Source organism: Manis javanica, chromosome 14, assembly GCF_040802235.1.
Source record: "Manis javanica isolate MJ-LG chromosome 14, MJ_LKY, whole genome shotgun sequence".
NCBI classification, from domain to species: domain Eukaryota; kingdom Metazoa; phylum Chordata; class Mammalia; order Pholidota; family Manidae; genus Manis; species Manis javanica.
Genome location: NC_133169.1, coordinates 41,093,227 through 41,120,109, shown reverse-complemented (window position 1 = coordinate 41,120,109; position 26,883 = coordinate 41,093,227). Strand labels below are relative to the sequence as shown.

At 36.1% G+C, this 26,883-nt stretch overlaps 2 pseudogenes; one reads left to right on the top strand and one right to left on the bottom strand.

Annotated features, from left to right (window-relative positions):
• The first annotated feature begins 9,171 nt into the window (after positions 1–9,171).
• LOC108396250 (olfactory receptor 2AK2-like) lies at positions 9,172–10,180 on the top strand (annotated as a pseudogene).
• A 5,223-nt stretch (positions 10,181–15,403) lies between these two features.
• On the bottom strand, positions 15,404–16,331 carry LOC118967696 (olfactory receptor 2AG2-like; annotated as a pseudogene).
• Positions 16,332–26,883: the final 10,552 nt, after the last annotated feature.

The window sequence follows — 26,883 nt, the reverse complement described above, 5'->3', positions numbered from 1 at the left end:
GTCCACGGCGCCGAACCCGCGCGGCCAAGCGAGGACACGCGCGGGGAGGCCCCCTCGCCGACGGCGGCGCGCCCGGGGCCGGGGCGAGGAGTGGGGGGCACAGCTCACTGCCAGCGGCCAAGGGAGAACCAGGGCCTCCTCGGCTGAAACCTGTCACGGGCTGCGCCCCTCAGCCCATGCGGCTCCCCAGCTGCAAGGCCACCCCGCATCGCCGTCCCAGCATTCCCCCCTAAATTAATAGTTTTATTTTATATATCCTATAAGATAATTAAAAGTGGAGTTCTCGGTAAATTTTTTCCATTACCCAAATACATGACTGCTTTGGAATTTCCTTAAGGGTCTCACCCTTGTTTCTTTCAGAAGCCTTGGATTTCTGTTGCATTCCCCCTCCTGTAACCTCTTACTCAGAAGCTCCCGCGGATTTGTACTCTGCGCGTCTAATGCTCCATGACACCTGCCACTGCTGTCAGAGGCCTCCAAACTGGAATCTAATCTATACCATTTCTTCCATCAGTGTTTTGAGTAAGACAAAAGAGAAATCAACCCCCTTGGAGAGCCTCGGGCCAATCAGAGCCGCGTCAGCTAGTGCACACTTCTGTCCCAGAGGATGAAGTGGACATTAAGTGGTCTCTTTATGACCAAGGCACACTGATCTTAGGGTGGGGTGGGGCAACCGCAAGTAAAATGCCACAGAATTTCCCCCCATTTTGAATAAGGCTTTTTCTTGGTTACATTAACTTGTTTCCTGTCGCTTTGTAACGATTCTACAGTTCTTGTAAAACTATATTGGACCATGTATTGTTTACTTGGTGTTTCTGTGGGTGTTGAGGATGTGGACCTGCCTCCTACCCATCTTTCTGGTGTTGGATTTTAAGGGATAAAGGTAGTGACAGGCTATAATATACCTTAGGAATGTGTTCTTTTATATTGAGGCATCTCATTGGTTTTCCTCCTTTGCTTTTACCCCCTTCCTATTAAACCTAACCAAATAAAATAAGATGATCTTTCATGTTTACATTGTCCCTATTTCTGTGAATTTTAAGGGCTATTTTGAGCTCACGGGAACTCCTGGCACTATCTTGGTCTATTTGGACTCAGATATGGACGTGTGGGCTCAGACTGAGAGTGTAGGCATTTACCCTGTGTGGATGGTGAGCTCTGGGTGGGAGGCAGCCCAGTAGCTCAGAAGAGGCAGTCTTGTTCAGTGGCCATGCTGTTTGCTGGGCTGGGCATGTGGGCAGAGAGAGTGGCCATGTTATAGGATTGATTTTAAGTTATTCTCTGCCTGGATAGTGCATTCTGCTTTTGTTTTTTGAGTTTCTTTGAGTTGATGGTGGAGAGAAGTTACACTTATATGTGCATAAATATTGAGAGGTTTTGTGTCTGCATTGGACTAAGTAGTAAGGAATATGCTTCTGTCCCTGAATCCATATTAAATAGGATCGTAACAAAAATATAATAACAGCAGTGATAGTAATAGTCATCACTAAAGTTGATATTTATTAAGGGCTGGTTGCATGCCAGGCAATGTTGTGAGTTGCTAGCCTTTATAAACTAAATCAGTTTTCACAAATCACCCTCAGAGGCATGGGCTAGCCCAAGTCACAGCAGAAAGACAGGAATAAACTTCAGAGTAAAGACAGCAAATAATAATTTCTGGTTATCCTATTCATGCAGAATAAGCTCTGGTTTCCCAGCTCCACTTAGTCAAAACTGAATCATCTTGACTTTTATGTTATTGTAATTAATTTTTACCTTGAACAAAGGAGTTATCATATGTCATCCCTTAAAACTAGTTAAGGGGATAGAGTGTTCAAAAATCAACCTCCCTTTAGTGTCTCTAGAATTAATCAATCTTGTTACAGTACAGCAAGATTGAGAGAATGTCATGGTATTATTGAAATTCCTTTCTATAAACTTGCCTGCCATGTGCTTTTACTGGTTATAACGTTTATACTGTATTTGTGGACATTCAGAAACGGAGTCTCCTATTTCCCTGGCCAGCCCATGTTCTTAAAATTGGTTTATTAAAAAAATGCAATATTTTACACAGAACATCCTCAGTGTCATATGCTTCCCCAGAAATGCTTACCTAATATGTACACAAAAATTAAAATATATGTCAGTTGGTGGTTAGTTATGTGGAGTCTAAATTTATACGCATAGTTTAAAGGCAAATAGAGTAAAATGCTACTTTCTAAAAAGCTAGTCAGATATATAATAGTGACCTGGTTTTTTTTTTTTTTTACATGTAGTTTCTGAGCATTATCCCAGTACTCAGTTTTATTTCTGGAGCCGAGGGAACAGCTCTAACAAAGAATCACATGTGCCTAATTATGCACTAGAAACTAAGTTTTCCCAAAGGGTCTGTTGGAACCAAAATATGACTTTCCAACTTAATTAAGCAGCTCATTTATTCTGTGAAGTTAAAAGTCTTACATGAGGTTGAGAAATGACTCTACACATTTGAATTAATTTTCAAATGAACTTTTCATGGTAAATGATTTAAAGTTTATTGCCTGAGGCAAAACAAAACAAAACAATAGATATCTTACAAATGGTAGGTTAATAGCTTCTAAAATGTCTTTTAAATAGATTTGAAAACTTTTGAATTTTTCACAGGATCTATTACTCTGCCTTTCTAAGGTGGGCCACACTAAGTAGCTTATTATCAAGACTATGTCCTTTTGCCTCTGTAACTTTTGGATATTCATGATGAATAAATAGTATAATTTCATTAGTATTTTTGTCAAAAGAGGAATTTCTGTGACTCTCTAATTACTAACTCCCAGTGGTTAGGTAATCCTTCTTATATGTAATTTCATAGTTCCATCTCCCATTTCTTTGCTAATTTTTTAAAAAACATAATCCTAGAAGAATGAACTATATAGCTCTTTATCTGAGACATATGGCACAAAATAAATTAAATGATTTACTTTATAAAATTGAAGATTATGATATTTCTGCTCATCTAGTGGAAAATATGTTTTCAGGGAAATATATTTTTATTCAGCCTCCAAGACATGGCTTGGTGGAGGTGAAGAACTCTTTATCACAGGGACTATCTCTCAACTATCAAAAGCTGTTAAGGCTGCTGACTGCTCTGAAGTAAGTCAGCAGAAATTATAATGCTTTGACAGGCTTATTGTGACACATTAAAATGAAAAACAAGGCAGCTGGTCTCAGACTTACTATGCATGAAATGTAATAGAACTCGCTCCACATAATCATTTAAGGAGTATCCCTTCCTATTTAAATAAATGTATTTTATTTTGAAGATTATGTATGTTCTCAATTGGGTCTATTTTTGGAATTGGTAAGCGATCGGACATTACCTAATGATTTTCCTCAAAAAGAATATCGAGGTATACATTTGAAATGTATCGGTTTTAGATCGGTATCTGAACAGTTATCACTCAGGGTCATGGAACCATCTCAGGGCCGCACGGACAGAGCGGCTGAGACGGTGGCGGCGCCGCGAGCAGGGGCCAGAGCGCTGCAGCCGGTGAGCCTCCCGCTTGAGGGCGCGGGCATCTGGGCACTCGCGAGGGCGCGAGCGGACAAGGCTGTTTCCTCCTTATTTAAACCTTAACATTTATGCTCAGCACACATTTTAGACAACATTTTTGAAATGATGAAAGTACATGAAGTATGTAAAGTAGTTCATTAAATACAAGAATTTGGTGAGAATTTCTTGTAGTCTATTAAAATAAAATATTTGTAAGTTGTATGGCTCCATATTAGTGCTGGCTATTATTAATACTTTCATTTTTAAATGTACTTTATTACTGCCTGATAAAATAAAGGAGGTAAGATATTTTCCATATCTTTGGCTTTCTCTAGATTCCAACTTCTGAAAATGTTAACACCTCTAAGTATAATTTATAACAAATATTTTTAATAAAGCAGAATTTAAAATTGAAGGGATATTTGGGGGTCAGAAATGAAAAGATGTAGAATATGTGATGTTAAGATCTGATACAGGCTTTATTATGATGAAAATGCAGTTTTAATTGCTTATTTGATAAAGTGGTTGAAGTAGAAATTTCTCACTTTCAAAAAGTTTATGGGTGTAAGAATAAAGTGGTTTTCAAATTACCATGGTGAGTAACAGTGTTAATATTGCTTCCTACCTATCTGCCAAAGGTTCTGGTTTTGGTTTACAACAGACTTAAAGTGAATGCTACTCTCCGCAGCTCAGCTCATTGAAGGTCCAAGGCATTGCCTGAAGGACTGAGCTACCTTATCATTATGGTGACTTGGATTGGAAGGTGTAATTTGTGTAAGTCTGTTGGTGAGCACAGTATCATAAAAGCTGTTTGTTCAGAATATATTTGTTTTATATTAACAGGAATCAGACCTCTCATCCGGAATTTCAGCTAAATCAGGGAAGGGACCTCAGATGCTGGAGGACATAAGAGGCGGGGCATTGATTTCCTGCTTTTCAGAGGAGATGCAGGATGTCTTGTAGATGCTTCTGAACTTAACGCTCATTTTCGTCTTTCGGGTAAACTCTTTTATATGTAATATATTATAGGTGGCATAGCCTAAAACTGAGTTATTCAACCTTATGGAGATGATTTTATAGCATTCTATGGTTTAGTACTTAAATGGAGTACTATCTATGGAATCAGAGGTGGAAGGAAACTTGATTAGATATTTTTCTAAGGCTTAACCAAACGCTTAACAATTCTGTACTTGTTGAAAAGCAAATAAGAAAATAAAACATATATCTCTCATTCTGAACAGAAATTTAAAGTATTTTCAAATAGTCATGAATTTATTAGAACAGCATGTGTGATTAATATTTCTGATCATCAAAAAAAAAGAGTCAGAGCTCAGGGGAAGTACTGGAGTGACCTCACATTCTCTGAAAGTTGTCTTGGGTGTAGGATTCTGATTAAGCTCTGACCATCCTGGGCTTCTGTCTGAAAGTTGCTGTCATATGATAGTTTTCTGTACTACTTAAGTTAGAAGGACAATAAAAGGGAGTTCATAGTCTGGATATTTTAATTGGCTGGAGAAATGGTATGGAGGCATGCATTTATATCAGAAGGATAATGAAACCCTGAGCATGAATAAAAACCATGTAAAAAACACAAGCACACAATATCCAAAAGTCCAGTATGTTTTCATTTTGGATTCCTTTATTTCCAAGCACATAAAACTTTCTCCTTGGTTATGATCAATAGGCCTTATAATTATACATTTGTGCATATCTACCTTTCTATGTACCTATATTCATGAAATCCATAGTTGTCCAATTTCCATAGCTGCTTTTTGAATACATGCATATTATATCATCAGGTTGGTAATATTTATTTACTTTTTGTGATTTTAATTTTCCTCTATTACTTATGCTTTTTAAAAGTTATTCCTTCATATTTCCTTTCCTTTTTATTATCTTATCAATGATTTAGCATTCTAAATTATTTTTGTCACCACAGGGTAGAGGTCAGAGTGGAGTGTAAAATAGGTGTAAGGGATTTAAGAGGCAAAAGAATCTCAATCATAATATAAAATACCCCAGGGATGAAGATTACACCACAAATAATATAGTCAATAACTCTGCAACATTTTTCTGTAATATGTTGGTAGATAGTGATTATATAATTTGGAATGAACATTTAATAATGTATATAACTCTTCAATCACATGTTGTATATTTGAAACCAATAAATATTGTGTATGAAAAATACTTCAGTAAAAAAAAGGGAAAAAATATCATGTTTTAACATATTGTACCAAAGAAGTATGGAATATTTAGAATTATTTTTTAAAGAAAAATGACAAAAGTAAACTTGTTAGTCTAAAAGTTATGAAAATGATCACATTTCACAATATACCAAATGATTCACAGTTTCAATAGACCTGCCATATGTTACCTAAAGCTAGTGCACATTTAGCTTTAATCTTTACACAGATTTTTCTTGATAACTAAGATGTTTAATAAAGTAATTAATAAGATAATTAGTAAGATTTAAAGAACATGGATATAGCTTTAAATTGACCATTTCTCCTTTGCTCGCCTGCTATTTTCTCTTTTATACATTACCTATATTTACATTTTTCCACTTGTTCAATCATGTCTAATTTAATATATTAAACAATTTCTCAAATTTGCTCCAAGAATTTTCTTCAAGTTCTTGTTAATGTTTGCAATTTTCTCCACATGATTTTTGAGGTATGAACACTAATGAATCAGCATCATATCCACACGTGATGATGAAAATGAGCATTCCAAGAGATTGGAATATGCCGCCAGTTTTCCTATATTTATTTCTTAAAATACATTTCCATTTGTAATTTACTACTAATATACCTTCATATAATTATTTGTTACATCACATAAACAGTATTATTCTCTGTATCCATGATATTCTTTCCTTCCTTCTTCACTATGATGCCAGTTTTCCCACTATTTTATAAACTTACCTCTATACAGTCTCTGAGTTTGAATTTCTTTCTCTTCTAGATTGACATTTTTCACATTTCTTTTTAGTTTGATCCTTTAATATCAGATATTTACTCAAATAATTACATCATGGTCTATATATCCTTAAAGTTTAGATTGGATTTTCATTAATTTGTGTACCAAGAAGTACTGTCTAATCTTATTTACTCTACCCAATAAGTAATAAGCTATATTGGTTATTGTATTTGATATATTTTAAAAACCCTAGTTTTTACTATAATGATATTGAATTACTATGTGTAGATGTCATAGAATATTTGTTATTGGTAGTATGAAGGTATTTCAGACTATTACAGAAATAATGGTAATATACTGAAATGTTACCAGATTTGTATGATTTATACATCAATTTATTGAACACATTTAGTAAGTTAACTTTTTATTTTCAGTTCAAAAACAGTAAATGTTTCAGTCAAAAACAATAATTACCCTTGTCTTTCTTAGTTATTGCCATTTTTATTGTGTCTTCTTTTTTAATGGTATCAAAGTTGGCAAACATTTATTTTAGTGATGTGGATGCATTTTTTATTTTGTTTTCTGAATTAAACAAATGTCCATCATTCTGTTTTATTATTGCATTTTATGTTTCAAATACAGGCACCTTTGATTGGAGGAAGGTTTTGTAGGATAAAATCATTTTAGAATATGTTAAATTATATAGTATTTTTCTTACTTCACTTACTCATGTTTTACACGTTAAAAAACAAGACTAAAGATTGATGCAGTTACAGTAGAAAACTATAATTTAATGATAAGTCATGGAATTCTACATGTTTAAATCTATCAAGATTTGTATGCCTTTATTCAACTTTTATTTTTCAGTTGGTTGCTATATTACTATATTACTATACTTTGATGTCAGTGTTAGCTGGTTTCTATTGATAATATTTTGAATTTTAATACTTTTACAGTAAGGCTATGTAATACTTTCATGTTTGAACTGATTAATAATCATGTAATTTCCTATCTTGATTGAGGAGCAAGTGATAGCCTTTTATTCACTGCCATTCTTTTCATGTGTAGCTCATATTAAAATTCTCCTATCACTATAAAGGAACCCAGTCAAGTTCAAATGGAAAGTTTGGTTTCTTTAAGGACACGGTTTAACATCACTGATCTTGGTCCTGTAATTTTAGATCCGTTTGTCACTTTATGGGGAGAAGTAGGATTTCCATTTGAATTAAAAACCCTTCTCCTGCCCCATTTGCCAAATTCAATGTGGGTTTACAGATTGTCAGCGTTGATGAGGCTGCCTGTTTATATGCATTTCTGTCCTGGTCTGGGTTATGTCTCTGGGAGGCTCTTTCATTTTATCTTTAAAACTATAGTTCTTTATTACAGATGTTTTTAGAAAAATCTACCATATTCTATGATTTCTGTTTTGCAGGCTACTATGCTATTATTGTTATTTATTTATACACAATTATTTTACTATTCTGACAGATTTTTCAGAAATTTCAGGAGGAAATATTTTAAATGGTGTGCTTGGGTACTTGCTTATGTAATGACACATTCATGAGATCTTCCAAGCTTCTCAGAAATGGTCCAAATTATTTCTCACCTGTGCACCCTTCTTGAAACTTTCTCTCCAATCATGAGATCTTCCAAGCTTCTCAGAAATGGTCCAAATTATTTCTCACCTGTGCACCCTTCTTGAAACTTTCTCTCCAAGTTCCTTAATGTCCTTATGATTATCAATATAACAGTCTATTATTAATATATCTTTCTGTCTCAGTCTGCCTTATTTGCCTCATCTCCCCCACCTCCGTATGTGTGTGATGTGCCAGTCATACATGGCCATGAAGAGAACGGATGCAGTTTTAGAAGGAAACACTCGCCCCCATTCACCTGTAGGGTTTCTGAGGGTATGATTGTGCTGGACACATAGCAGATTCATGCTCAATGCTGACAAGGCTGGTCTTCAGTACTTTTGGAAGAAAGGGTCTATAATTAATAACATCACTTGCTCTGGAAATATAAAAAGAACATAATTCATGTCAGAAGAAAAGGAGAACAAACTGTGTTATGTTAGAATCAACCAGTTTTAACAAGCTACTTGAGTCAAAGTTAAAATAGTCTGTTTTAATTTATAAGCTATTCCTAAGGTCTGGTGTACCATTTTTCCTAAATTGCTAAAATCTCACCTACACTATCAAGAATAAATAATGTTAGCTTATTACTTCAAAGAACTGTAGTATCATTTAGACCCAATTACTAATTTATTGCTTATTCCAAATTACCAACCATAAAATTCAAAATTAGAAAATGCAGTAAAGAGACATTTAAAAACATTACACCTTGTTTAACATTTTTCCTGCTAAGTTGACCATTTATATGTGTTAAGTGAGTGCGAGAATTCTTAATTAGGAAACATGATTCCAGTCTGTTATCCTGAAGACTTACAGATAAGGGAAATAATTTATATGTGCAAATCATCTCATTGCTTCATATACCTTTTAGTTTTAAATATTTTTCTGCAATTTGTAAAAATCATATTTTCATTTTGCCATTTGCCAAAGAGATACAATTCAAATTCACATATATTTTCTTTATGAAATGGAGACCGATATACTGACCAAAGGTAATTCAAGAAAATGTTATTGCTTTTAATAATAATCATTTTGATTTCTCTTAAAGGACACTGTGGTTACATGGGATTTTCAGCTGTTTTCGGCTTTGATATTTCTCTCTAAGCCATGAAGATACCAGGGAATTGAAGTGTTGAAGCAGATTTTATACCCCTCGGTGTTTTCCGCTACGGTCAGTTGGACACTGTCCGCTTTGTTGCCATTTCCACTCTCTTTTCGGTGGCCCTGGTGGGGAATATCCTGCTGATCCTTCTCATCCAGCTGGACGCCGGGCCCCACGCTCCGATGTACTTTCTGCTCAGCAGCTCCACCTCGTGGACATAATGACCGTCTTCACCACTGTGCCCCGGATAGCAGCTGACTTTCTGACAAAGAGTCAGGCCATCACCTATATAGGCTGTAAGACCCAAGCTTTTGTGTTCTTGGCCCTTAGTGGGACTGAGGCCCTTCTCCTCAGCTTCATGTCTCATGATCGCTATGTAGCCGTCTGTCATCCTTTACTGTACTGTGTTCTCATGAGCAGGAAGATCTGTAGGTTCACCGTCACGTGCACGTGGGCCAGTGGTTCTGTCACTGCTTTAATACACACGTTTTACATGTTTCAGTTCCCGTTCTGTGGATCACGGCTGATTAACCACTTTTTCTGTGAAGTTCAGTCCCTGTTGCCTCTGGTGTGCCAGGACACTTCCCAGTACGAGCACGTGGTCCTCCTGACAGTCCTCATTGTTCTGCTGGTACCATTCGTGGCCATCTAGTGTCTTACGCCCGCATCCTCACTGCGGTGCTCCAGATGAGCTCAGGCAGAGGACAGACGAAAGCCATCTCCACCTGCTCCTCTCACCTGATGGTGGCCAGTCTCTTCTACGTGACGGGCCTCTCCACCTATACAAGGCCGCATTCCTTGCGTTCCCCTGAACCGGATAAGGCAGTAGCTGTGTTTTACATCATTGTCACCCCTCTGAACCCATATATCTACAGCCTGAGGAATAAAGATGTCATTGAGGCTGTGAAGAGACTGTTGTTAGGACGAATATTTGCAAAGGAAATGCGACCACAGGAAACCCTACTGGCTGATGATGAACAACATAACAAGTATTTGCCTGGAATGCTGTTTTAGAATATGTAAACCCTAAGAAATATTTAAGAAAAACATAAATTGACAAATGTCTTGAGTCCTCCTGTTTTCCTTATGCCTCTTTGGGATGATCTGTGCCTGGCATTGTATAATGCAATAATTCTCTTTACCTCGTCATGTATGAACAGGTGTTTTACTGTGCTGAAACATGCTATTATTGGAAGTAGCATTTACCATTCTCTTGCTTTTTATGATTTAACTCACTGCAGAGTGGAGTAATGATGCAGAACAGTTGTCAGACATCTAGTATGTCCGTGTATCTAGCCATCATGGTTTGCTTATAATTGTTTTATAGTGAAGAGAATATTGTATTACTTAGGATGTGCACTGTGAAGACTAATATAGATGAAAAGGAACATTTGCTGATGTATAGAAATGGACACTGGTGTTAGAGCAGACAGGAGGCCTTGTTTTTCTCCTTTTTGTATGAAATGTAAACATGAGATGAGAGGAAATTCCTCAATATGATCTCATAGCCTAATCAACTCATTTCTGTGTATGTATCCCAGTCTTGTAACTAATTTTTCCTCAAAGTAAATAAAGTATATTTACAACATTGCGTTGAAGATTGCCAAAATATGAAATTGCCTGGTGTATCCTCACATCTTTGCCTACCCCTAAATTTGAGTCATCTGTAAGGTCTCCACTTACTTTTACACCTCCAATAATATTGTCACTGATGCTGCTTATTCCACCTGCACTCACTGTCTCTCTTGCCTTAGACTTAGACACACTGCTTCCTGAACACATCACACCCATGTGTACCTCTGTGATTATATCATAATGATCTAATTGTCCATCTCTTTCTTGGTGGACTTCTTTTTTATTTTTATTTTATTCATTTATTATTTATCTTTATTGAAGTATAGTTGGTATACAATATTATATTGGTTTCTAGTATACAGCATAGTGATTGAACAGTAATCTACATTATTAAATACTCATCCCTAGTGTAGTTACTGTCAACATGTAAAGATATTACAGAACTATTGGTATGCTCTGCTTTCATCCCTGTGACTGATTTATATTATGACTGAGACTTAAGACTTCATAGACCCAGTAACTCCGCTTGTAGGTTTTTATCTGAAGAAAACAAAATCTCTGCTTTGAAAAGATGTATGCACCTCTATGTTTATTACCTCATTATCTGCAACAGCCAAGCTATGGAAGCAACCAAAGTGTCTGTCAATAGATGATGGATAAATAAAATGTGGTACAACTGTACAATGGGATTACTATACATCTTCGTAATTAAGAAGTTTAATGTTCTTGTCATTTTAAAAGTCAAAAGTTTATGTAGTACTTGTTAGTCAGCATTTTTTTATGAATGAATGAATTATGAGTATGTAGTTTTCCTGAAAATTGAGAGAATTTTAAGACAAAACCTGAACTGGAAATACAGATCTAAAATATTGAACTTGAAATCTTTGTTTTCAGTTTATTTTACATCATGATAACAGTGTGTGGCTTTTCAGCTTCACTTTGATCAAATGCCACAATACACATTGTTCTGGATTTTAAAGGACAAATAATTTTATCTCTAATGGAAACTATCTGAAACATTGACTCAATTGTTCATTTGTTTCATGTCATATTTGCTTAAATTAACTTTTTACATTTGATTAAGTACAGCAGCATGATAGTTAATATTTGTATTTCTTGTTTGTGTGACTCCAAAGAATTGCCATCTGGAGGTAATTTGACCTCCTAAATCTCTCTCAGTCCAATATTTTTATTCATATATCCATGCGTGGGACCTAGAGTGTTTCCCAGGTAGAAACACTTTGCCCTTTGTTGGGTGATTTGTCCTTTGTGGGGCGATGAAACAGGTAGGAGGAGGTCAACTCTTAATAACATCCATGTGGCTGGATAGGCTAAACACTGGGCAGAGCTGTGGATTTATTACAGGTTGGTTATAAGTCATTATCTGTTGGGATAATCTGCTATTTTTGTTTTTTGTTTTTTTTTTGCTTTAGAGTCTTTACTAGAAGTAAGTCACTCTTGAATGTGGATAAATGTGAAGGTTTTGTGTCCAGACTGCAGAAAAGTAATGGAGGTACCTTCATTTCTGAATCCATCTTAGTTGACACAGAATGATAATCCACAATATATAAAGAGCTCAGAAGCCTCAACACCAAAACAAAGCAATAAATGTAGCCCAAGGGGCAGAGGACCTGAGTAGATGTTTCAAAGAAGACACACAGATGGGCAACAGGCACATGAATAAATGCTCCACATCGCTAATCATCAGGGAAATACAAATTAAAATCACAGTGAGATATCACCTCACCCTAGGAAGGATGGCGAACATCCAAAAGACAAGAAGTAACAAGTGTTGGTGAGGATGTAGAGAAAAAGGAACCTCCTATACTATTGGAGGTAATGTAAGTAATGCAGCCAATGTGGAGAGCAGTATGGAGGTTCCTCTGAAAACTAAAAAATAGAAATACTGTACAATCCAGTAACTTCATTTCTAGGAATTTACCCAAAGAAAACAAAATCTCTCATTTGAAAAGATATATGCACCCCTATGTTTATTATCACATTATTTACAATAGCCAAGATATGGAAGAAACCTGAGTATCTGTCCATAGATGAATGGATAAAGAAAACGTGATACATATGTACAATGGGATATTCAGCTACAAAGAAGAAATCCTCCCAATTTTGACATCATGGATGGATCTAGAAGGTATTATACTAAGTGAAATAAACCAGATGGAGAAAGACAAATACCAAATGATTTCACTTGCATGTGGAATCTAAAAACAAAACAAAACAAAATGAACAAAACAGCATTAGACTCATAGACACTGAGAAGTGACTGGTGGTTACCATGGGGATGGTTGGGGTGTGTGGGTAAAATAGGTGAAGGGTATACAGGCACAAAAATCACAATCATAATATAAATTAGTCACAGGAATGAAAGTATAGCATAAAAAATACAATCAATAGTTTTGTTCAACATGAGAGATGTTGACAGATAGCAACTAAAGTAGTTGAGGTTAGGATTTAATATTGTGTGAAATTGTTAAATCATTATACTATATGCTGGAAACCAATATAATACTGTGTATCAACTATACTTGACTAAAAATATTAAAAAAATAATAACTCCAATAAAAACAATCATCATTACTTAAACTAGTACTTATTGAATACTTGTTATGTCACAGGGAACACTGTGATTTGATTACAATTGACTAATTTTTTATTGCCCTTTGTAATTGGTGTTATCATGGGTCCCAATAGAAAATAAGTAGTAAATCTCTGCATATATAAACAAATGGTAAGTTCCTGTTTCTCTCACTTGGGCAGTGTGCTGCCCTCCTCAGTTCTACCCCACTATTGGAATCCAGTTTTACCCCCAGGGCTCACTGTGTGGTACCTAAGGACACACCACCATTTTTGTACCACAGCATTTGAGATTGAATTTTCTCATAACCTTCCCAAGAAATTTTTTGTTGTTACCTGTTACACTTAAATCTCTTTCTCACACAATGTCAAAATGAAAATAACAAAATGTGAATTGAGGAACACTTCTAAAAATTATTCAAAAATAAATCAGAAGGAGCTATGAAGCTCAAGAAATTTAAAGTTAAAGGCCTCTCATTTGCAAAGGCCCTTTCCAATGTTGCCTATGTCAACACTGTACTCGTATTTTTTACTGCTTTTCTTAAGGAGATCACCCTAAACTGCAAGATTCAGGTATTCCAAAACTTGAATTTTCCCTTTACTAGTCTAGTAAGTTTTACACCAGTGATTCGACTTGAGGCAAGTATTACCCATCAGAGGACTTAATTTTTTACTTAAATGAGATACTTATATTCTAATATTTCCATCTGAGAGTAAAATCAATGATTGTCTGCTCAAGGAAGTTGTCTCTCTGAGGAAATTGTTTAAGGTGTTTTACAGGAAAGTGATAAAACATATAGTACATATAACCTACATCATCTCACTACCCAAGTTTTCGAGCATATATATGTTATAAATATGTATGTGTATATCATTAAATATATACACATGTAAATATGCAATAATTTAAAATTTATTTTAATATACATATTTTGTAATATGTGAATATATATTTTTTACTGTGTAATATTATAGAACATACATTTATTTTATAAAAATATATTTTTTGCCTATGTAAAGTGTTTCTTTTATGTCATCTTATGGAATTATTTAGATTGACATTTTAAAATTTATCCTCTCTAAATTTACCAGGTTAAATAAATCCCAAAGTATTGAATAACAGTAAGTGAATGCCCTGTCCTTACCTAACTTCCTCCCTGTGATCCAGGCCACAATGAACCCTGATAGGTTACACTTTGCAGGGGAAATGATAATATGGAATTGCCATATTGTGACAAGAGTTTTGATTAGTGATAAATTTATTTTACATACAAAAGTAACAGTAAAATACAATGCAAAAGTTATTAAAAATTAAAAGTAATAGATAAGCCATAAAATCAGGCAATTTCGGAAGTAAATATAAAACAGCTAAAGATAACAACTCTAATGAAGAGTAATTGGCATTTTGAAAATTCTATACAATAGAAAAGAAATGTTTTCACTAAAATGTATGTTTTATTTTGGAAATCACAAGTACTGAGCCACATAACAAAGAGAAAGACAGATTAAACAAATTTTTAAAGTATCTTAAAAGAACACTATTTAATTAATTTGTGCTAAAACATACATGGTATTAATAAATATTTCAATAATTCCATGTCATATCATGAGAAAAAGAATTTTCAAAGGAGAAATATTTAGAAAATAGTATATACTTGAAATTTTTATCATTATACCATTTACAGTGGTAGTTAGGGAATATACATCTAAATTCTTCTAATAAAGGAAATTGGTAAATGATGTTCTTCTCTTTAAAAAATCTGTGTACTTTTTATAAAATGAACAAATGAAATATGATAAGAAAAAAATTGTTACATATATTACATGAATAAAATATCTCCATTTTTGTTATCATTCACTGCTGAGGTACATATGTTTAACTATAAGAAAATGACAATGTTAAGTTGTATCATTACAGAAGGTATTATGTTTTCCCCTAATTCTCAAATACATGGTGTCACCTGTTAAATGCACATGGATATGTCTATATACATACCTGTTTATTCCATTTCAAAGCAGAAGCTCACACTGTAGTGGATTCACATTGCAAACAACAGCACCGCACAGCCCTCATTTCCTGAGAAGCCTCCTGAGGGCTCTGGCGATGTCCTTGTTCCGCAGGCTGTAGATGAGGGGGTTGAGCGTGGGCGTGAGGATGGTGTAGAAGACGGAGAGCACTTCATCCTGCTCAGGGGGAGTGGTAGGACTTGGGCAGAATGTACTTGAAGATGGCAGCCCTGTAGAACAGAGACACCACAGTCAAGTGAGAAGAGCAAGTAGCCAAGGTTTTCGTGAGCCCCAGGCTCGAGCGCATGCCCAGCACAATGAACAGTATGCGTCCATAGGAGGCCAGAATGGCTGAAATGGGAGGGAGGAGAAAAATCACCCCACTGACAAAAACACCCTTTTCATACTGGGAAGTGTCAGCACAGACCAGTTTCAGTAAGCGTGGGATCTCACAAAAGAAATGATGGATTTGCCTAGAGGCACAGTCAGGGAGATTCATAGTATAGATAACATGGATGGAGGCATTGAGCAGTGCGCCCAGCCAGGACGTGAGCACCAGGCGTGTGCAGACCCTGGGGCGCATGAGGATGGCGTAGTGCAGTGGGTGGAAGACGACCACATAGCGGTCATAAGCCATGACAGCCAGCAGCAGGCACTCTGTCCCCACAAGGCTCGTGAAGAGGAACATCTGAATGCTACACCCCAAGAAGGAGATGTGATTGTCCCCAAAGAGAAAGTCCAGGGCCATTTTGGGGACAAACGTAGAGATGTACAAGAGGTCCATGAGGGAAAGCCGGTCGAGCAGGAAGTACATGGGACTGTGGAGCTGAGGGTCAGCCCTAATGAGGGTGATCATTGTGGTGCTGCCCAGCAGAGCCCCCAGGAGATCCAGCACCGTGAGGGCAAAGAAGGTCCAGGGAGCTGAGGGGCCTTGAAACAGATCCGAGAGGAGGAAGTCACACCCTGAAGTCTGGTTGTTCTGACATGACATTCTCTTGCTCCTAATTTGCAAATGCAAAGATCATTTTTAAATAATTTTAATTATAAGCATTATTTTTATAGTGTGGAGAAAATTTTCAAATTAATTCCTGCACCACGTTCCAATATCTCAAGTCTCTTCCCTTCCTGCCCTTCATCTTTTAGTGTTCATGAATACATATATTATCCTTTCAGCAGAATTTACTAAGAAATCTTAAAAGATCATCTATAACACATTCTACCCTAGGGATTATGGCATATTTGTTTTTTACATTTTAATATATTGTTTAAATATATGTTTGTTTTTAAATTTTTGTAGAAATTTTAGCTTTTATGCAATTACTTTAAACTTCCATTTTGGGTAACAGCTCTGAATCCAGAGACATGAATTTATTAATTAAATTCATTAATTAATATATGTTTCAGTTGTTTATCACATTTATCAATACATGTACATGGAACAAAAATGAAAAAATTTGGAGAAAAATTCAGAGTCAGGTAAAGGGCACAGCTATCATCAACTATATCTCTTACATACAGTCCAATACTTTCTTGGATTATTAGTTGCAAAAAGGAAAAAATATCATCTAAGGAGAAATCTTAAAACAATAGTTGTAATTAAATATTTATGATAGCCACTATTTGGAAGCAACGTAAGTGTCCACCAGTGGATGAATGGATAAAGAAGATGTGGTACATATACACAATGGAATATTATTCAGCCATAAGAAGAAAACAAATTCTACCATTTGCAACAGCATGAAGGGAGCTAGAGGATATTATGCTCAGTGAAATAAACCTGGCAGAGAGAGACAAGTTTCAAATGATTTCACTCGTTTTTGGAGTATAACAACAAAGCAAGACTGAAGGAACTAAACAGAAGCAGGATCACAGACTCCAAGAAGGGACTAGTAGTTAATAATGGGAAGCAGTTGGACTGGGTGGTTGTGGAGGGAGGGAGAAGGGGATTAAGGGACACTACAATTTGTACTCACAATATAAGTAGGTCATGGGGACAGCAGTACAGCATGGAGAAGACAAGTAGTGACTCTGCACCATCTTACTGCAATGGGGTGTGTGGGAGACTTTATAATATGGGTGAATGTTGAAACCACAATGTTGTTGATGTGAAACCTTCATAAGATTGTATGTCAATGACACTTAAATAAAAAAGTAAAAACATGAGCAGTAATTATGTAGATGAATGATAGTCTTTGAAGATTCATATTTAAATTTGTTTTAAATAATCCAAGCAAATAAGTAAACTCATTGGGCTAAGAACAACATGGACGCTTTGTATCTTACATGCCTATTATTTATATGTCTACAATCTGAATCTCTAAATGTGGAGGACCTTAACATGTAGTAATTAGGCATAAAGAAGTCAAACATGACAGGAATTCTTTCTGTCTTATGGCTGGAAACCAATATAATATTGTATATCAAGAAAAAATAAAAGAGTGCATGGTGGAGAGCAAGTTACACAATGGAAATGTATTTCTAACTCAAAGAAACTGAATAAGTGTCTTACTGATGGTAACTCAGCAACAATGTCACTGCTGGAACAAACACAAGGCTATCCTTTCTTTTCTTTACTTCTTGGTCTTGTTTCAAAGCGAACTTAGTATAATTTCTGGAACAATATATGATACTAAAAGGTATTATCAAATGATTATTTTGATTATCAGTTATATGCTTAAGGTAAAGTGTTGGTACTTTTATCTTGACCTGCAACCTAACTTTACTCTTGAAGGCAAGAAATAATAAAAATCATGAATTTAAATGATACTGAGAGTTTCCAAAAGTTACTGTGTTACATAATATTAAAATACATGACGTAAATTTAATAAAGGAAATCAGTAAAGCAGCTATTGTAAGTTTAGATAGATAAGGTAAAGACATGCAGAACACATAGTTATGCACCTTTTCACTGAATGCACGCTCTCTAGGACACATGGTGGCAGGGATGGTATCTGCTGTCATCAGCCCTCTCCACCCAGCACTCCAGAGAGGAGAAATGAAGTCAGTAGGTACCTGTTGTGAAATGACGTATTGAACACTTGAGAAGGATCAATGGAAGCGCACCGCACAGTGCCCTGGCTGAATAGGCTGGTTCTCAGAATCATTACGCATGAAACACAACATTGAGATTAGAAAGCTTATGGAAAATTTCTAGTATCAAACCTGCCACACAGAGAGGCATCTTCTAGGCTCACCGCTCCACTGCCCCAAATCACATTTAAAATTCAGCATATCTCACCTGGTATTTAACTCTCAGGCAAAAATTTCCTGATTCATATGGTACCTAACTCTGAGGCACTGATATCAACTGTATTGTGTATTATAATAGTATAATCTGCAGAATGAAGAAAAAAATTTCACAGTGTATTTAAATTGGCCCTTATCATGGAAAGAACATAGCAGGCATTCAGTTTACAGTGAGTTAATGAGCATCTTGATTAGATTTTGACCTCTCTGACATTTAATAAATAACATTTATACAAGTAGTTTTTTATGCTATTGATTTAATTCCAAAATTACCTACTAGATATTTTCCAAAATATTTCCTAAGCATTTGGAGCTGAATGATGGCTTCAGTCCCGAATGGCTCAACCTCTGCTTGATGGACCACAGGTTTGACTTTCTTATTTTTAAAGCCACTTTAGTGATGATTATGAACAATTTAGAAAATATGAAGAAATACAGTCACCTAAATTATTAAAAACCAATAAGATAGCATTATTTGGAGACAATTTTCTTCAACTACAATATAAAAATTTCATTCTATTCAGAAACATGAAGAAGAATAAAATCAACCAATGGAATTTTGTTTAGTATATATTTTGGAAAAAATAGTAAATTATATTTAAGGGACTGTTTATGCATCATTAAGATGATTTGTATGCAAATATATACCAATCCTCATTCCCTTCAGTTGTCAAAGTCTTTCAGGAAATATTTAAACACAGTGAATAGATTTAATAGTCAACATATCATTCTTAAATAAAAGTAAATATAAGTAGCTGTTGAGTGTGGCCTTAGAGTTGAAACACTGTACCACTTTAAAAATTAAATGAAACCAGATTATCCATCCTGAAATGAAAAACTGACTTATTACATAAATTGACTAAAATAAACCCTAGCTCCTACTGAACTAAATTGCCTATTCAGGCTGAAGAAAGCATGTATGTAAGATTGCATAGACATGAGATGCTTTCAAAGAGATGTTTTACTGAGGATTACCATTTTACTTGTAATCATATTTAGGCTACAGTATCATATATTAAGCAGCTCAAGAAATCATAACGACTTTTCTTCAACATATTTCCTGAGAAAAATACTCCTACTTACTCAGATAAATAAAATTAATGCTGCTTCATATCTCTTTTCTTTAAAACTTGGAAACAGAGAAGCCTGAACAAAGGAGGCTAACTACCTTGAAATTATAATTTCAATAGGCCAAGGCTAATTTACTGTTGTGCATACAGTCCACAGAGGAAAGTGGGTTTGCAGGCCTGGTCCCTTAGGTAAACAGTGCGTCAATTATTCCTCTGTTCTTGACGCATGAATGTGGGTATAGCCACCGCACATGTACATGAAGGAATTACCTCTGGAAATATTCCTTGTCAAATGATCTGTGATCGAAACATTAAGAGAGTTGGAATTTCCAAAAAAAACTTGAAAACACTAACAGCAAGTTGATAAAAATAAACTATTTGGAGTATACATTAGTAAATATAGAATACTCTGTTTTCAGTTCCCACCTGTAATGATATTGGAAGTGCTTACCCATGTCCTTACTAGAAGAAAAATACCAACCAAGGTTAAATCATTGAACTTTCTATAAATATCAGAGAACTGAGCTCATAGGAGAAATACTCCTCCACATGTGCAGAGATTGACAAATCATTAACCTCATGGATATGATTACCTTTCCTGAACGAGAAGCTGCCTGAGCTATAAGCTGTGATTTTTCACAGAAATAGTAATAATGGCAAATTGATCAAGGCTGAGGTTGAATTACTTGAGGATCAGGTAGGACCAGCTTAAAATAGAAAAAGTGGGTAATGTACTCTCAGTATGCTGTGTAGCAGCTACAGTTGTGTAGGGGAACAAAATTTCACATGGACTAGGAACTTGGTTACACGCTGTGTCTCATAGTAAACAACTGTGAAGGATACACTCCTGGCTCTGTTAGGGACAATTACCCTTGTGCAAAAAAGTCATATGAGTCTCCAGAGCAATGGCCAACTCAGTGGGGTAAGTCTTTCCCAGATTTGTAACCCAGCTGCAGGGATGGCTCACTTCCAAGCACACATCCAAACTGCCACCTCCTCTGTCTTCCTCTCACAGCAAATGGGAAGGGAAATGCTAAGAAATATTTGAGAAACTCAAATCTCAAGAGCACTGTCCCAAGAAAAGACTGAGATTTAATCATAAAATTATGAGATGTTTCTCCGCCCATATACCTTACCACCCAATCAACACAACCCGAGTATAATAGTAGTGGATTATAGCTTGTAATTGCCATATATGAACTATGACTGTGGAAGCATTCTTAGAGAATCCCAAAGACAAAAGGGGAAATAAAAGGACACTAGAGGAATTTGAAGTTTCTGTCACCTACAGCTGCAACTAATATGAAACTCATTTTAATTTCAGCTGGATTACCATAACTCCTCACACTGAAGCCCTTTAATGTCAGTTCCCATTATCCAATACATCATGTCAGGCATTCAGTAGAAAATTATAAGGTCAGCTAAAAGGAAAGGAAACTCATTGTCTAAGGAAATAAATCAAGCATTAGTACCAGACTGACATATGATACAGATTTGGGATTGCCAGATGAATAATTAAAACAAATATGAGTAATATGCTAAAGACTCCAATGGGTACACCTTGCAGCATCTTACTACGCAGATGGACAGTGACTGTGAAGGGGTATGTGGAGGTGACTCGGTGAAGGGGGGAGCCTAGTAAACATAATGTTCTTCATGTAATTGTAGATTAATGATACCAAAAAAAAAAAAGAAATACAAGAAAAAAATAAAATAAATAATAATAGAAAAAGAAAGAACAAGAAAAAAACTATGGGATGTTTCAAGGGATAGAGAATATGCAAAATTTCAATACCAGAAGGAGAGAATGAAGCAGAAGAAATATGCCAAGTGTTCTCAAAATTAATGACAGACACTAAACCACAGCTATGGGTATTTCATAAAACTGAAAGAGGAAGAATAACAAAAAATGTACATATAGACATGTCATATTCAAATTGCAGAGAAGCAGAGACAAATGGAAACTCTGGAGATAATACAACTGCAAAACAACTTTCTCTCAGAAACAGGGATTAAATGGTTGTGGATCTCCTACTTGCAGAAATCATACAATCAAGCAAGAAGGGAAATGAAATACCTAAAGTGCTTGAAAAAAAATAACAGTCAATCTAACACTTGGTAGGTAGGGAATTATCTATGAATTTTAAGGGAAAAAAATTCTTTCTCAAACAATAAAGGCTAAGAGAGAGGAATTGAGAATAATGTGTTAAAAGTTACCTGCATGAACATAAAGCGCTACAGTGTTTTTCATAAATGGATTCCATTAGCTGTAAACTATTTTATTTGCAACTTAGTGCACATAGATTAGTAACAAACATTAAGGAATGAAAAGAAAAAATAAGTATGAGTCATATTTTAAGAAGAGAGCAAAAAGTAAAATCATGTAATCAACAACCTAATAGAAAGCAAATTTAAGAGATCTGAAGGGAGAAATTCACAGTGATACAATAATCATAAGGAAATTGAATACCCCATTTTCAAAAATGGCTATTTAATACAGAAAATAAATCAATAATGAAAAATTTGATTTACATTACACATTTGGCTAATTGTATTTAATAGACATATACAGAACATTTGATCTCACAACAGTAGAATAACTATTTTCCCATGCCTCCCTGAAATATTCCTTAAGATAGATCATATATTAAACCAAAAAACATCTCCTAAATATTTAAAGTAGATCAAAATCACATTAAGCATCTTTGTTCAACAACAATGGTATGAAAGTAAGAATCAATGATGAGGAATAATAGAAAATAATATATATGTAAAGATTAAATATGTTGCTAAACAACCAGTGGCTCACAGAGTATAATTGAGGTCATATATGAAAATCTCAGTAAATAATAAAACTTTGGAATATTTTCTTCTAAGAAAAAGAACAATAGGTGGAGCCAAGACGGTGGCATGAGTAGAGCAGAGGAAATCTCCTCCCAAAACCACATATATTTATGAAAATATAACAAAGACAACTCTTCCTAGAATAGAGATGAGAAGACACAGGACAACATCCAGACCACATCCACACCTGCGAGAACCCAGCGCCTTGTGAAGCATGTAAGATACAAGCCCCAGCCTGGCGGGATGTGAGCACACCTCCCCCAAACTCCCGGCAGGAGAAGAGGAGTCAGCAGGGAGGGAGAGGGAGCCCAGGACTGCTGAACACCCAGCCCCAGCCATCCGGACCAGAGCGCAGACACACAGTGCATGTGTGGGGTCCTGGATACTAGGGAAACAGGGCAGCAAGAACAGTTAGCGTGTCGCTGAGGCTGGCGCCCAAGAACAAACAAAAGTGAGCAGCTTTTTAAAATTTATTTATTTAATTATTTATTTATTTTGTTTGTTTTTATTTTTGTTTTGTTTTGTTTTGGCAAATGCTTTTTGGAAGTCTTAAAAGGACAGGGCAGGACACTTAGTCCAGAGGCAGGGAATCTTGGGATCTCTGGGCACTATAACCTCCTGGCACGGAGGCCCCTCAAGGAGATAAATGGCCTCCTGGCCGCTCCCTTTCCAATACGGCTCCACCATTTTGGATCAGCAGCCCGAGCCAGGCCACGCCCACAGCGGCAGCGGAGATAAACTCCATAGCAGCTGGGCAGGAAGCAGAAGTCCTGTCTGCACACAGCTGCCCAGCATAAGCCACTACAGGTCGCTGTTCTCACAGGAGAGGAAGGCCAAAAACCAACAAGAAGGGAAGTTCTTCCAGCCATCACTCGTCCCAGCTCTACAAACTATTTCTATCACCATGAAAAGGCAAAATTACAGGCAAACCAAAATCACAGGGACAACAACAGAGGAGACAGACCTAACCAGTCTTCCTGAAAAAGAATTCAAAATAAAAATCATAAACATGCTGACGGAGATGCAGAGAAATATGCAAGAGCTAAGGGATGAATTCTGGAGGGAGACCACAGATGTGAAACAAACTCTGGAAGGATTTATATGCAGAATGGATAAGATGCAAGAGGCCATTGATGGAATAGAAACCAGAGAACAGGAACGCATAGAAGCTGACATAGAGAGAGATAAAAGGATCTCAAGGAATGAAACAATATTAAGAGAACTGTGTGACCAATCCAAAAGGAACAATATCCATATTATAGGGGTGCCAGAAGAAGAAGAGAGTAAAGGGGATAAAAAGTGTCTTTGAAGAAATACTTGCTGAAAACTTCCCAAAACTGGGGCCGGAAATAATCAAACAGACCACGTAAATACACAGATCTCCCAACAGAAAGGACCCAAGGAGGACAGCACCAAGACACATAGTAATTAAAATGGCAAGGATCAAGGACAAGGAATGAGTTTTAAAGGCAGCTAGAGAGAAAAAGGTCACCTATAAAGGAAAACCTATCAGGCTATCATCAGACATCTCAACAGAAGCCTTACAGGCCAGAAGATAAAGGCATGATATATATAATGCAATGAAACAGAAGGGCCTAGAACCAAGGATACTATATCCAGCACGATTATCATTTAAATATGATGGAGGGATTAAACAATTCCCAGACAAGCAAAAGCTGAGGGAATTTGCCTCCCACAAACCACCTCTGCAGGGCATCTTACAGGGACTGCTCTAGATGGGAGCACCCTTAAAAATAACACACAACAAAACACCCAACATATGAAGAATAGAGGAGGAGGAATAAGAAGGGAGAGAAGAAAAGAATCTTCAGACAGTGTATATAACAGCTCAATAAGCGAGCTAAGTTAGGCAGTAAGATACTAAAGAGTCTAACCTTGAACCCTTGGTAACCACGAATTTAAAGCCTGCAAAGGCAATTAGCACATATGTTTCAATAGTCACCCTAAATATAAATGAATTTAATTCACCAATCAAAAGACACAGAGTAAGAGAACGGATAAAAAAGCAAAACCCATCTATAAGCTGCTTACAAGAAACCCACCTCAAACCCAAAGACATGCACAGACTAAAAGTCAAGGGATGGAAAAACATATTTCAGGCAAACAACAGTGAGAAGAAAGCAGGGGTTGCAGTACTAATATCAGACAAAATAGACTTCAAAACAAAGAAAGTAGCAAGATATAAAGAAGGACACTACATAATGATAAAGGGCTCAGTCCAACAAGAGGATATAACCATTCTAAATATATATGTACCCAACACAGTAGTACCAGCATATATGAAAGAAACACTAACAGAACTAAAGGGGGAAAAAGGCTGCAATGCATTCATTTTAGGAGACTTCAACATACCACTCACCCCAAAGGATAGATCCACTGGTCAGAAAATAAGTAAGGACACACAGGCACTGAACAACACACTAGAACAGATGTACCTAATAGACATCTATAGAACTCTACATCCAAAAGCAACAGGATATATATTCTTCTCAAGTCCACATGGAACATTCTCCAGAATAGACCACATACTAGCCCACAAAAAGAGCCTCAGTAAATTTCAAAATATTGGAATTCTACCAACCAACTTTTCAGACCACAAAGGTATAAAACTAGAAATAAATTCTACAAAGAAAACAAAAAGGCTCACAAACACATGGAGGCTTAACAAAACGCTCCTAAATAATCAATGGATCAATGAACAAATTAAAATAGAGATCAAGGAATATATGGAAACAAATGACAACAACAACACAAAGCCCCAAATTCTGTGGGATGCAGCAAAAGCAGTCTTAAGAGGAAAGTATATAGCCATCCATGCATATGTGAAGAAGGAATAACAATCCCAAATGAATAGTCTAACATCACAATTATTGAAACTGGAAAAAGAAAAACAAATGAGGCCTAAAGTCAGCAGAAGGAGGGGCATAATAAAGATCAGAGAAGAAATAAACAAAACTGAGAAAAATAAAACAATAGCAAAAAATCAATGAAACCAGGAGCTGGTTCATTGAGAAAATAAACAAAATAGATGAGCCTCTAGCCAAACTTATTAAGAGAAAAAGGGAATCAACACAAATCAGCAGAATCAGAAATGAGAACGGAAAAATCACAATGGACTCCACAAATACAAAGAATTATTAAAGACTACTATGAAAATCTATATGCCAACCAGCTGGGAAACCTAGAAGAAATGGACAACTTCCTAGAAAAATACAATCTTCCAAGACTGACCATGGAAGAAACACAAAAGTTAAACAAACCAATTACAAGCAAAGAAATTGAAACAGTAATCAAAAACTACCCAAGAACAAAACCCCGGGGCCGGACGGATTTACCTCAGAATTTTATCAGACACACAGAGAAGACATAATACCCATTCTCCTTAAAGTGTTCCACGAAATAGAAGAGGGAATACTCCCAAACTCATTCTATGAGGCCAACATCACCCTAATACCAAAACCAGGCAAAGACCCCACCAAAAAAGAAAATTACAGACCAATATCCCTGATGAATGTAGATGCAAAAATACTCAATAAAATATTAGCAAACTGAATTCAAAAATATATCAAAAGGATCATACACCATGAACAAGTGGGATTCATCCCAGGGATCCAAGGATGGTACAACATTCGAAAATCCATCAACATCACCCACTACATCAACAAAAAGAAAGACAAAAACCACATGATCATCTCCATAGATGCTGAAAAAGCATTTGACAAAATTCAACATCCATTCATGATAAAAACTCTCAGCAAAATGGGTATAGACGGCAAGAACCTCAAAATAATAAAGGCCATATATGATAAACCCACAGCCAACATTTATTGAACTGCGAGAAGCTGAAAGCTTTTCCTCTGAGATCGGGAATGGGAACAAGACAGGGATGCCCACTCTCCCCAGTGTTATTTAACATAGTACTGGAGGTCCTAGCCACAGCAGTTAGACAAAACAAAGAAATACAAGGAATCCAGATTGGTAAAGAAGAAGTCAAACTCTCACTATTTGCAGATGACATGATATTGTAGATAGAAAACCCTAAAGACTCCACTCCAAAACTACTAGAACTGATATTGAAATACAGGAAAGTTGCAGGATACAAAATTAACACACAGAAATCTGTGGCTTTCCTATATACTAACAATGAACCAATAGAAAGAGAAATCAGAAAAACAATTCCATTCACAATTGCATCAAAAAGAATAAAATACCTAGGAATAAACCTAACCAAAGAAGTGAAAGACCTATACCCTGAAATCTAAACGTCACTCTTAGAAGAAATTAAAGGGGCCACTAACAAATGGAAACTCATCCCATGCTCATGGCTAGTAAGAATTAATATAGTCAAAATGGCCATCCAGC